This window comes from Camelus ferus, chromosome 32 (assembly GCF_009834535.1).
Source record: "Camelus ferus isolate YT-003-E chromosome 32, BCGSAC_Cfer_1.0, whole genome shotgun sequence".
NCBI classification, from domain to species: domain Eukaryota; kingdom Metazoa; phylum Chordata; class Mammalia; order Artiodactyla; family Camelidae; genus Camelus; species Camelus ferus.
This window is the reverse complement of record NC_045727.1, coordinates 16,147,735-16,161,765: the sequence shown is the minus strand read 5'-3', so window position 1 is coordinate 16,161,765 and position 14,031 is coordinate 16,147,735. Positions and strand designations below refer to the sequence as shown.

At 52.7% G+C, this 14,031-nt stretch overlaps 1 protein-coding gene across 4 annotated transcripts in view; it reads right to left on the bottom strand.

Moving 5' to 3' along the window:
- The window catches only part of TPST2 (tyrosylprotein sulfotransferase 2), a 47,794-nt gene that overhangs the window by 13,418 nt on the left and 20,345 nt on the right, over window positions 1-14,031 (bottom strand). For all 4 annotated transcript variants that reach the window (XM_032471546.1, XM_032471547.1, XM_032471549.1 and 1 more), the window contains one exon: window positions 3,867-3,938. The gene's annotated coding sequence lies outside the window, so the exon portion shown is untranslated. The remainder of the gene's footprint in view (window positions 1-3,866; window positions 3,939-14,031) is intronic.

Below are 14,031 nucleotides of genomic sequence, written 5' to 3'. Positions count from 1 at the left end.
GACCCTGGACAGCCGGCTCCGTGTCTGCTCTGAGTGAGGACAGGCTGCCTCTGCAGGAGATGCTTTTCAGAAGGTGCAAAATATCCTGGTCTGGGCTTCTTCGAGAGTCCCAGAATCCATTCATTCAGTCTTCACTCAGTCAATGCTTATGAAGCACTAAAAAGTGCCAGGCACCTGCTCAAGGCTGGAGACAGGAGCATGGAAGAGGCAGCCAGGCCTCTGGTGTCAAGGAGCTTATGTCCTAGCCGGGGATACGAATGGTACACAAGTTACAGCCAGAGCGTGATAATGGCTTGCAAAGAAATGAGCTGCACTTTGTGAGAGGGATCAAGTAGGGGAAGGAGGAGGGAAGTCAAGGAGGACTTCTCAGAGGAGATGACATCCAAGCCGAGAGGGCACTGGCTGAAGATGTATGGGAAAGGTGATCCAGGCAGAGGAAACAGTGCAAAACCTCGAGATAGGAGAGGTTTAGGGGTGTTCAAGAACCTGAGAGGAGCCTGCTGGGGACCAAGGGGAGGGAGGGGGAAAGTGGGGTGCAGCTGCCAGGCATATCCTCAGGGGACGGAGAAGGGCTGGACTTACTCTAAAGGCAGCCCCTGAGGAGACAGGCCTGCAGGGGTGAGAATGGAGGTGGGGAGGTCAGGGAGGAGGTTCCTGCTGACCGGCATCCTGGGGAGACTCAGGGATGCCGTGACTGTGGGGGTGATGTGGGAACAGAGGGAGTGGAGGACTCAGGACAGGAATTATGACCCTGAGCCTACGCTCCTCACCCCTCCCAGTGCCACTAACAAAGATCGGACTTCCATGCAAATTCCTTAGGTAGGGGCTGGTTTCCAGCAGCAGGGGTCCACCCAGCCCAGCCACCACTTCTCCAGTCACTCAAATGTCAGATCTGCCCTCTTCCCTAGTTTACCCTCAAGGCCCCTCCACTACGAAACCTAAGCCCAAAGCAGAAGGTGCAGGCTCAGACGCTGGATGGACACACAGCCCGCTTGGGCCTCCCCAGCCCTTCTCTGCCCCACCCCGGCTGTTTCACAACCTCTGTTTCCTCTCCTACCTCCTTCTAGACTCAAAATAAGGGCTTGAGGTCTCTGGGCATTCAAGGAGGCCGACAGGCCTGGGTCTAAATCCCAGCTCTGCGACTTCCTGTGGTTGTGTGAGTTTGGGCACAGACTTTCCTTCTCTGAACCTCATCTGTAAAATGGGTCTAAGAGTGTTAACCTCAAAGGGCCATGATGAAAGAACTTAAGAATGTACCCAGTACGTAGGAACCATGTGAAGGAATATTAGCCATGATCATTGGTTATTGATTTATTCAAACAGTTCGTGAGGTTCTACTGTGTGGGGAGAGTTGGGCTATGGAGCTAAGAGACACAGCCTCAACCCCACCAAGTCTACCCACATAGTGGACCCACACCTGGGAAGCGGCTGCTGGGTTCTAGCTGTGTAGGTGAGAGAAGGCTTCCTGGAGGAGGCAGCCTTCCTGCTGAGTCCTGAGCAGTGGACAGGTGGAGCTCTGAATAGCCGGGTGGAAGAAAGAGAGAAGGCTGTTCCCAGCAAAGGGAACAGCCAGCGCAAAGTCACAGGCAGGAAAGAACCCAGCACGAATGGGGAGCTGCAAGTGATCGGGTGAAGGGTGCAGGGTCCGGAGCGAAGGGAGTGGAGAGACGGCTTTCCTCTTCAGATGTGAGGTTCAGCCGAAACCTCCAAAGGACCTGCTGTGCAGCTGGACCAATCCACCCACAAAGGCCTGGGCTGCCTGGGGCCTCTGGGGCCGGAGCAAGTGGAAAATAAACATCAAAGCTGAAGAGGCGCACAGGCTCAGGCCTGGGGGTGAAGCTGTTGAGAGGCCCTGGCATTTCCTGGCCATGTGGCTTTGGGAGACTCACTTCCTCCATCGAAGCCACAGTTTCCTCAGCTGCAGAGAGGGGTGGGTCCACTGACCTCAAAGGCTGCGGTGAAGGCTCTAGGAGCAACTGACAAAGCAAAGGGGAGTCTCATCCAGGGGTCACTGGCTCCTCTGAGCATCAGATAGCTGGGGCCCTACTCCCCAGAAATTTGCACCTATCATGTTGCTGAAACTGTTGCCGGTTCATGGGTGCTCCGGATTCAGGTCTGGGATGGGGAAATCTAATTCCAGGGCTACTATCAGGGGGAAGGCAGGCTGGGCGGGACATACAGTCACTCAGATATCCTTCCAAGGAGCCCTCAGCTTCTCTAAGAGCTCACCGAACTCCTCCCCACGGACCTGAGACTAGAATTCTGCCAAGGATTATGACTTCGGTGTCAATGCCCCTGGGGGACTGTCAATCACACTTTAGCTTGAATTAGCACCATCTCCCTTTCTTCCTGACACTTGGTGGGGAGTGAGAGACTGGAGCATTTGGGAACAGATGGTGATGGGGGATGAAGAGACACGGAGGAATGGGGATAATCTGGGAAAGTTGTTTCCAGAAAGGATAGATAAAGTGTGCCTGCCACTGCCTGCGTGCGTGCGTGCGTGTGTGTGTGTATGTGTGTGTGTGTGTGTGTGCGTGTGCATGTGTGTATGTACTCCTGAGCTTATGTTTGGGGTTGGAAGTGATCTGGGTACTAAATACTAAGGGGAAAGGCCTGGAAGAAGGGGTAGAAAGGATTTTTCAAAATGTTACCAAGACAGGGAGGTATAGCTCAGTGGTAGAGCGCATGCTTAGCATGCACCAGGTCCTGGGTTCAGTCCCCAGCACCTCGATTAAAAAAAAAAAAGTAAACCTAATTACCTACCCCCACCAAAAAAGTAAATAAATAAAAATGTTATCAACTCACAAGTTTTGCTTGAGACTGATCCTTCATTTGGCTACAGGACTTCAAAACCAAGCACCTGAGTTGCGTTTTTACGTTCACTGAGCATGTACTCTGCTCAAGCTTATTCTAGGCACCATTTAGTGGGGTCCTCTCCACCACCTCGGGTAGGGATGCCCTGCGCCCGGCAAGCAGCTCAGAGAGAAGCGGCAACTTGCCCAGGATTGCACAGCCAGAGCGGCAGGCCTGGGTCAGAGCAGGCTGAGGCCAAGCTGGTCACTGTCCTTGGACATGACCCGGCGAGGGGCCCATCTCTGCCACCGGGAGAAAACGACTCAAAGTGGGCAGGTCAGCTGTGAGCAGGAGACAGCAGAGGCCTGGAGAGCGGCTTGAGAAGCAAAAGCAGGGCGACTTGGCAGAGGGAAAGCAGCTGGGAACCTACGAAGCAGAAGGCAGCTTCCTGGTCACCCAGAACCAGAGACTCCACCCGGCCCAGGGACCTGGGCCTGCCCTCCACCCCACCACCCGGCTGGACCGTGCCGAGGGAGATGTCTGGCATCCTGGCAGTGAGGAGGTGGCTGAGAGCCTCAGATTTGGAGACTTACAGCCCCAGGTACAAATCCAGCCTCGGCCAGCTGGAGCACGGGACAAGGGACTTCACCTTGCTGAGTTTCTGTTTTCTCCTCCATAAAAGGGGGATGATAACAACCTTTCCTTGGTGAGCGATGACGGGGTTCAGGGAACTCTGGGATGAAGCGCTGAGTCAGTGGCACTGGGAGATGCGGCAGACAGGGTCTGGACTCTGGCTGTGCCTTGATTCGGCTCAGATGACACCAGGTAAGTCCCTGCCAGCTCTGGGACTCAGCCTTCTCCTACCCACCAGGAGAGTCATTTTCCCAGGAGGTGAGGAAGAGCAGAGGCCCGCCCTCTCCACGCTCCAGGGGTGCAGCTTTGTCTAGCACAGATTTGGAACAGGGGAGAGGGATGCCCAGAGGAGTTTGCTTGGTGGTCAGTCATGGAGGCTGGGGGCGTGCAGGTGTCTCTGGAGGAGCCGGGACTCTGGGGGACCTTCGAGAAGCACTTACCTCCCCTGGGCACACTCATCCCTGGGCTCTAGCCCTCGCAGCTGCTGGCCAGGACTGTCCACCAGCTGAGCCCTGCAAAGGCAGATGAGATGCTACATTAGGGTGGGTGCCATGCAGAGGGGCTGGGCCCCCTCAGAAGGGCAGAGGGGGAATGCCTGGCTTCCCAAGGGCACCCGACAGTGCTTTGGGGGGAAAGCACTCTGGGGGATGAACAGCAGCACAGAGACAGGCCACCTCAGCCCATGATGTCACAGCTGGGGTCTAAATTCACGGATTCTGCCAGGGAATGAACTGGCCCACTTCTCAGGCAGACAGGTGTGAGCTGAGGATCTGAGCAAAGGCACTGTTGCCTTGGGGAGCAGTGGGTCTCTGCCAACCAGGCTCTCCCTTCCTCTTGACCCTGGACTTCAGGAAAAGTAAATATAAGAAGCAACAACCACCACCACTCAATCACTAGTCACCATCTAGGAAGGCTGGTTACGGTTGAACAGGCTGTGCACTGCCCAACTCCAAAGGGCACCGCGTACCTAGCCTATGATCAAGATGGCGCCCCCCCCCGGAACTGAACAACACCTTGCCGCCGCCACCTAACACTGACCAAACGCCTACCATGTGACTGCTTGGGCCATTTAACCCCCCTACGAGGAAAGCACAATGATCCCAATTTTACAGGTGAGAAAAGGACACCAAGAGGAAGAGCAACCGACTCTGGGAACCAGGATCGCCATCCAGATCTGTGGGACTTTGGTGCTCAGGTCTTAACTGCTGTGTTAGAGGAATGGGGCCATGAGCTCACTGGGGTCTGGCGTGAAGTCTGGCTGATGTGGAACCAAGGGAGTCCTTGTGTACATCTCACTGCTGTGTCCTCACCATTTCGGGGTAGGGAAGTGTGGATTTTTAGTCCAACCCTCACCTTCTCCCATTTTACAGATGGGCAATTTGAGGCTCAGGAGCAGAAATCACTTCAAAGACTCACTCACAGAGTCTCAGGCTCAACGCCCCTCCTCTTAGTCCTATTCCAAGAGGTGGGTGGGGATGGTTAAGGATGCAGCCCTGGAGTTGGATGACTCCCCAACTACCTAGACAGTTGCTCTTTTGAGCCTCAGTTTTCCTATTCTGTAAAATGGGCTATTGGGAGGTTTAAGGTAACAGCAAGTACTCAAAAACCTCAGTGATTGTTTTTATTTGTGGTGTGATAGAAATAAACTGGGTGTAGGCTGTTACTCCGTTTCTTTGGTCCTCTCTCCCTTCCTATTTGCTCACTCCTTGCCTCTATACAGGTTTTTTTTCTACCCTTGAAATACCAACCTGATTATAGTACATCTAAACCCAGGAGGAGAAGGGTTCCCACCCCCATCCCTCCTCCCAGCTACAGAATACATGGGGGCATGGGTGGCCAATGAAGACAGGCCTGGCTCTTGGAACAAAAAAGAAAAAAAGGCAATTAGGGACCAGAGCACTTAAAGATCTTCCGGAGACAAGATGGCTCAGGCCCAGCCGCCCTCAGGCAGCCCTTGAAATGCCAGAGAGTTCAAGAAGCCTGCCAGCCGGGCAGCTCCCACGGCCCCTTTTCAGGGTGGTGGGACAGGGCTGTCGGCCTTCAGTCACTAACAGCTGAGTGTCCAACAGGGCACACCAGCCACAGGTAGGCATTTAGACTTCAGTAAAATTAAATACAATCTACAATTCAGCTCCTTGCTTGCGCTGGTCACGCTGTAGAGCCCAGCCAGGGGTCACAGAGGAGCCCAGGGTGGCCACCGCCCTGGACAGTGCTGTCCCTGGAGGGGGGCAGCACACTGTGGACCGTGGGCCACATACAGCCCTCAGCCTGTTTTGTATGGCCTGCGAGCTAAGCCTGGTTTTCACACTTTTTTTTAAGGGAAAGAGGAGGAGGAGGGGCTGGGGAGATGCAGCAACAATCAAAACTCTACGTGTCCCACAAAACCTGAAATATTTACTATCTGGACATTTACAAAGTCTGCGGGCCCCTCTTCTAGAATATTCCCATCATTTGCACAAAGTTCTGTTGGCCCATGACGACTCAGGAGACAAGGGGGAGGCCCGGGGGCGTGGGGAGCGTCAACAAGCCCTCCTTTTCCTGTAGGAGGAACCTCAGCATTTAGTAAGCACCACTGTATATTTAACACCAGACCTGGGACTTTCCACGCCCTACCTCGTTTCACCCTCACTACAGCCCAGTGGCAGGGCAGGGTGGGGAGGCGGCACCTTGGTTCTCTAATTGAGGGATGACAGAGGCCCACGTGGATCCACCACGATGCCGAAAAGTCGACCAACCCAAGCAGCGAACACAAACCACAGGTAAGAAAAAAGATGAGAAGGGAATATACTCAAAATGCCACCAGGGATGGCATTCAGGTGGGAGGTGATAATATTTTTCTCCTAAAAACAAACTTTTGTCTTTATCTATATAATAAGACAATAAAATGACCATTAGTTTTTGAATTATATGCCAGGCATAGTAGGGCGTCAGACTGCTCGGGCTCAAATTCCAGCTCTACCAGTTACTGGCTGTGTGACCTTGGCAAGTCACTTAACCTCTCTGAGCCTCAGTTGCCTCATCTGTAAAATGGGGGTGACAGCAATACATGTGGCACCTGGGTACTTGAAATGCGGCCAGTGTAAGTGAGGAACCGGCCTCACAGGAGTACTGGGAAGTGACAAGAACTTAGGAAACGTTAGAACACCGCCTGGCACACCGCGACTGCTCTTCACAACTTTGGCTTTCATTTTCTCATTTCATCCTCAGCTGAACTTTCTAAGGCAGGGATATTCGTCTCCATTGGATAGATGAGGAGATGGAAGACCCGAAAGTTGTGATTCACAGAAGCCCCCCAAAGCCAGTTTCCAAACCGGGCTCTGTCCTCACGATAACATCCTTGGTCTCATGTCACGTGGTTCAGAAGATGGACCCGGCAGGAGAGGATGGTGGGGTGGGGGTGGGGGGGCATCACTCTCTCTTTCCCCTGACCCATGGGCTGCCCTGAACGACTGCTGGAAGGGACGGAGGGGGAGCGGCCCCTAGGCCCAGATTCATTCAGTCCACAGATGTTTCTCGAGCATCCACTACGTGCCAGGCAGTGATCAAGTTGCTGGAACACATCCGGGGCAGCACACAAGGGCTCTGCCCTCACGGAGATGACATTCTCGTGGGGAGCAAGGAATCAGCATGTGATAAAGACTTAGAAGGCCATGCCCGGGATGGGAGAGGAGACAGGCCCTAGGGGGTCAGACTCACATGAACTTTCTAACTCAGCAGGATTTCTCCAAGCCCAGCAGATCAACGGTCCCAGGACAGGGGAAGGAGGGCCAGAGCATGCCATGCCAGCTCAGGAGGCAGATCACCGCACTTACAGAGCAACTGGGGAGGGGGACCCTACGCACGTGCCAGAGCTCAGCCATCAGCCTTGCAAGCCCTCTCTGTGGGAACCAGCTCCCAAACATTCCATCACCCTGGCAACCACCTACCCTGCTGGGGGGCCCGCTGACCTCACCACCCCAAGCTCCAAACCTCCTGCTCAGAGTCGGGGGTGGGGGTAGGGGTGGACTGGAGTTCTCTTGGGTGGGGCCCCTGGGGATCAGAGATCTCCGAGCCACTCTAGAGGGCAGCCAGCCAAGAAAAGTCTGCCAGAATCCAGTGGGGCAAGCGGGAGAGGAAACAAAATAATTCCAAGGCTTTAGATGAGGCTTGAGCAAAAAAAGCATGTGGAGCGGTTTAAGAGGAAAAAAGAAAGCAGACTGGCATGCTGCCTTAGAAGTACTAGCCCCCAGTTACTGAGCACGTACTGTATGCCAGATACTGAGCTAAGGGTTCAAAATGTATCGTTGGATTTTGTCGGTACTACCCCTCTCCATCACGCCATCTGACACCCCCTTATTAACCGTCTCTTTATTGGGGCTCAGAGAGGCGGGTTCACCTGCCCAAGGCCACACAGCTGGTAAGGAGGCAAGCTAGAATCTCCCTCTCTCTCTCTCCACAGCCCAGGCTCCCAGATCCAGGATCGCCCCTTCCTGGCTACCTATGCATTTTTACCTAAAATGATCAAAGCAGGGCCCCCACATGCCATCCTGCCTCCCCCTCTGAGGCCCAGTTCAGCACATGCTGGGACTGGGGAGTGATGAGGGAGGGGGTCATGTCACCACCCCCGTACTCAGAGGCTGGGTGTCTTAGGTCAATCCAGCTCTCTGAGCCTCAGTGTTCTCATCTAAGAAATGGGAACAAGATTGGAACAAACAGAGCTGTGAGGAACATAACATCCATCATGCCTAGAACGGATTGCAAAAATGTGAGCATTAAATATTCTGATCACTGTCACCAGGCACATGGATGAAGACTGAAAGAACACAAAAACTAAGAAGCCAATGGCCTGGTGAGGTGGGGTCAGCCAACTTCCGTGAAAGACCAGAGAACCAACAATTTCTGCCTGTGTGGCCCAAAAAACAGCCGGAGAGGACACATCAAGGAACACACGTGGCTGGGTTCCAGTCAAGATCGTAAAAATCAGGCGCCGAGCTCGATGTCCGCTGGCCAGCGTGTCAGGCCCCTGATCCGTGGGCGCTCCCCCTGGAACTTGGACAAACCCACAAAACACAAATGCAGGAGCTGCTGTGGGAGCCAGTATGTACTTGGGTTCTAGGCCCCATCTCGGAAGGGCCAGTGGGAGGACTCAGGTGGCCAGCCTTGGGTGAGTGAGAGAAAAGTGGACAACTCAGGAAAACAAATAATTGATTTTCTTTAAAATAAAAGCGCAGGCACACACGGGGAATCAGCCCACGTCTGGTCTGCTGACAAGTAACACTTAGGGAAAAAGACCTGTGTGTGCCTGGAGCTTTGACGTATGTTTTGCCTCTAACAACAACCTGGTGGGGGGGGGGGCGTTATTATTAGCCCATTTGACAGAGGGGGAAGCTGAGGCTCAGAGAGGTCAAGTGCTCAGTTCGAGGTCACACAGAGAGGAATGAGCGGAAACTGACCTGCAACCCAGATCTGTCTGATGCCAGAAGCCAAGTTCTTAACCACTACCCCAAACGCCTACGCTGCCCAGCACATAAATGGGGACCATGCGTGTCTGAGGTCACGTGGTTGCTCAGGGCCACGACCACGATCGGCTCAGCCTCCTGGCTCCAGTCCCCCAGCCTTGCCCCCAGTGCCTGGAGCGGCCCCTGCTCTGGGGCTTCCTGTTCGGGAACACGCAGGGCCTGGCCTGATAAAGAGTATAAACAGGAAAGGGCCAGGGTGACCTTGCAGGGCCCAGGGTTTCCTGTACCCGCTGCACACACAACCCTATCTCAATTCCTCTACTAGAAGCTGCCAGGACTCAGGGTGGGGTCGGGGGATGAACACTGAAGTGGGAGCTCTACACAGTGGCTTGAGTCCTGGTTTTGGTGATTACTAGCAGTGCAGCCCTGGTTGGAGCGGGGGAGGCAGAGAGCCATGTTACCTAACTGCTCTTTGCCTCAGTTTTCTCACCTGTGAAATGGGGATGCTAACAGCAGGAGGGAGGTTTAATTAAATAAATGAAGTGACTGACAGTGCGCACTCAGAGCTTTTTTACTGGATTACTGTTATTTCTTCCCTTTAAAGTGATTTGAAACTTTCATGTACATCAGAATCACTTGAAATGGTTAAGACACAGACTCCTGGGTCCTGCCCCCAGATATTCTGATTTGGAAGTTCTGAGATGGAGCCTGGGGAGCTGCTCCTCCCCTTGCTGTATGAAACACTGTTTGGGGCACTGAATTCAGCACTCAGGGACTACTGACTGGCCAGGCAGGGGAAGTCATACAGTCAGAGCGTGGGGACCAAGAGTCTGACAGGCCCAGGTGCAATCTAGGCTCACCCACTCGCCAGCTGTGTGACCCTGAGTCAGCAGCTTCTCCTCTCTGGGCCTTACTCACCTCATCCCAGAATAAGGATGCAGACTGTGCCCGCCTGGCCGGCTGTCGTGAGGCCAGCACCGGGCATGAGTTTAGTGATAGCTGCAATTTCACACTAATTGTTTCTTAGGAGAGACACAGGCCTGTCGGGAGGAATGTCAGAGCAACAGACGAGCCATGCAGAGGGAGATGGACGCCAGGACAGGGACGTGCATGTGGCTATGGGAGCACCTGCCCGCACAGAGGACGCCCAGGGCCACGCTCAGCAGACAGATAGACTGGCACCACCACAGGCAGCGTCCAGCACCATTGCTGACCTCCCACAAGAATGCAGAGCAAGAAAGCACTTCTCCGATCAGGCCACGGATAAGACAGGCAGACAGGGAAGCGGGTCCCCAGCTCACACAGCCATGCCGGGCAGCGGCAGAACTCACCAGGGCCCAACCGATCGGGTCTTTGACCTTTCCGGTGTCACAGATCCCACCAGCCGTCTGGGGAAACCAAGGGACCCTTGCCCAGAAGGGTGTTTTTCAATGGAATCAAATACAGAGGAGTAAAAGGAGACCAATTATATAGTCAAGTCTGGCTAAGAATACAATGATTAAGATGTACCTGTAACTGAATCACTATGCCGTACGCCAGAAACTAACACAACATTGTAAATCAACTAACTTCAATTGAAAAAAAATTAAAAAAAAAAAAAAAAAGATGCTGTGAGAGTTGCCTATATGCTCCTTGATTAAAGCAATGAATAACCAGACCGAGGGGTGGGCCTTGTAAAGACTGTAATTTGCATGGAGTGACAGGCAGAGTTAACTCGAGCAAGAGAAATATGATATGAAGTTATATACATGGTTTCTTTTTTTTTTTCAGAAAGTTGAGTTTGTTTTTCTTTTAACACTTTATTTTTTGTTGGTTTTTTTGGGGGGGGGGATTAGGTTTATTGATTGATTTTTTTAATGGACATACTGGGGATCGAACCCAGGACCTCGTGCATGTTAAGTATATGCTCTACCACTGAGCTATGCCCTCCCCTGATATATATGGTTTCTGTTGGTGACCAAGACCCAGCTGCCACTGCTCCTACAATTCTTGAATTTTTTTATAGAATAAACACAAAATTTTATAGAATAAACAAAAAATACTCCTGTGATGACTGCCATTTGTCACCTACATTGACACCTACATAGATGTTCATTAGGGTAAATAGAGATGTCATTTTTTTTCCCATCCAAAATCCCGGGATCCTGGGGACCATCTGAGGACTATGGCTCGGTGAGCCGGGAGCTGCACTCCTGCCTCAGGGGGACCTTGGGCACCCGTTCCTTCTGGTTCCTGCCCATTTCCTCCCTCCACCATCAAACATGAGCGTGGAAAGTGTCTGTGCCAGGAAAAGTCTGATGGCATATTCTGGGGACGTGGTTTGGGTGTTTTGATTTTCCTTAGAAAATAAAAGTCGGAGACAATAGAACTATTATGAAAGAAATGCGACATCCACCCACGCCGGCAGCACACACCAGCACGTGACCCTGGAGATTAACTCAAGTCAGAAGTGCATGGAGGACACTGGGGACTTGAGGGAGTGGGGGTGACCTTGGCCTCAGACACACGGTGCACATGGCCCCAAGGGGAAGCAGAAGGTGAACAGAGCCCCAGGCATGCAGTTGCACCTGCCTCTGCCCCAGACTCCACAGCGGTGCCCTCTCCTCTCCCTAGGCCTTGGTTTCTTCATCTGTAAAATGGGTCCAGCAAGTCTTACTAACCAGGCTGCAGGGAGGATGTAAGTGAGATGGAGGCTTAACTGGGAGGAAGAGCAGAGGGCTGCAGCTACTACTGCTACCTACGGGTCCCCAGCGAGTCTACCAGCTCAGCCAAGGATGGGCCATGAGACCTGGGCCTGCTTTAACTTCAACAGCCTTGGTTTCCTCATCTGTAAAATGGGCCTGACCTGCCTGCCTCAGAGGGCTGCTGTGATGACCACTGCGGTAGGTGCTTAGGGCAGGACCGCAAAGCAGGAGGATTTTAGTAAATACCAGCTCTTAAATTATCATCATCTCTCATTAGATATCCTAACCACATACTCCACAGTACAACCATAACAGATCTGGATACGTTTGTAAGAAAGGACTCATTACCCTGCAGGACATCTGGGATGTGACGTTGGAGGATAAAAAGGTTACCCAATCCCACTCTGGTATTGACGTTGGGAAAATACTCCAGAAAGGTCCACCCTAAAATGCTAACTGGGCTTCATTTATTTCTCTAGAATTTTCTAACTATTCTACGGTGGATATTTACCAATAATGTGATGTAAAAGAATAGAAAAATGGAACGGGGGTGTTTTCTAGGTTCGTTGCATAACACTGAGCCTTGAGCTTTGGAATACAGAGTCTGCCTTGGAGAAAGCCCAGAGTCTGGCCAAGGTCACACAGCAAGGTCATGGAGCAGCCAGGCCTGGGCCTGGCTTTCTGGACACCCCAACCCAGACTCCTCTCTGTCGGCATCGTGCTGGTTCATTCTCCTGTTAAGATGAGGCAGGCTGGCCTCTTGGTGAAGAGTCTGGATCTGGAATCAAACTGCAGATCCTGGCAGGGCCATGAGCCACGTGACCTTGGGCAACACGGTTAGCTCCTGTGGGTGTCAGTTTCCTCCTCTATACAATGAGAATCAGACTTGCACAGTGCCATATGGCTCTTGTAAGGGTTAAGTAAGGTAACGCATGTAAAGCACTTTGTATCATGCCTACTAAACAGTAGGTACTCTAGGCCCTATTATTACTCAACAGGTACAGGGAGACATTTAGATTTGGGTACTAGGGAGCCATGGCAAGTGTTTGAGCAGGAGAGGAGCAGTATGACTCTGAAGCTATATGGGGCTAGCAGCCAGTGCCCACCTACAGAGACTGTTTCTTGCTTCACTCCACACCAGGTTGGGGAGATCTTTCCATATCTTCCAGATCTTTCCACCATCACAGGCTCCACATCCTTGGCAGTCCTCCCAGTGCTGCTGGGCAAAACCACAATGCAACTCCCACAGGCTACACCCCTGCCACTTCCAGGCTTGCCCACTTCCTGGGTATCAGCTGGACTGGTGAACATCAAGTGATCAACAAGCTGGGGCACTTGAAGCAGCCCACAGAGCCTGGTGATGACCAGGAGGCCCAGACACCTGGCCAGGGCCACAAGGTGACAGAGGAGACATGGCCCCTATGCCAGAGCCAGAAACACTGGTTTCCAGCAAGCCTCGCTCCTACTTTGCTGGGTGACCTCGGGAAAGTCCCTTCCCATCTCTGAGCTCAAGTTTGCCCATATGCAAAGATCTCAACTGCTTCATCTGCTAAGATGCAGCCAGATGGCTGCAATGCAGTAAACCAACAATGGTTTCCTCTGACTGCGCTCCCACTGTGCGCCAGGCACTGCACTGGGCGTGTCAGGTGCACATTAAACCCCCACACCCTAGAAGTGGGTCCTTGTGCCATTCTTACTTTTCAAATGTCCTTAATTACTCAAGTCACAGGTACCACCTCCATATTTAATAATAACAGAGAAGGCTTCAGTCTCCTTGGAGCAAAATCTCCAACCCTGTCCTCGTTCCCCTTTTCTAAGAGGTAACCGCTGTCGACCAGTTTGCTGGCAAAACCACCCACACCTGCTTTCTATGAGGTTACAGCCAAATTCATATCTGAATGGAAATAACATAAGGCCTCTCTCCCAAACACCCATCCTTTTATCTTTCCATTCATCCGTCCCTCCCATCCACATGCTGTCCTACCATACCAGTGGATCTCAACCGGGGTGGATTTTGCCCCTCTGGGGACAAATGGCAATGTCTGGGGGACAATTTTGGCTGTCACAACTCAGGGTCATCTTATGGGTAGAGGCTGAGGATGCTGCAATGCCCAGGCCAGCCTCCACCCCAAAGAATCATCCAGCCCCAATGTCAGTAATGCCAGGGCTGAGAGGCCCTGGATCACGCATCTCCTGAAGCTGGCTTGCTTCACTCCACACCAGGTTGGGGAGATCTTTCCATATCAGCATCTTGATTCCGTCATGCAGTAAACGTTGCACGGGCACCTACTGTGCACCAGACCCTGTTCTAGCACGGGGCCATATCAGTTAATAACACAGGCAAAGCCCTGGGCACTCAGAGGGTGCTGCCTTCCTCTTGGGAGACAAGATGCACTGAAGTGCGGGACCCCAGCAGATCTCCCTCCCTGTTTTCAGTCACTCCAGAGCATCCCCAGAGGGGAATGGCTGACCTCTCGCTCAGC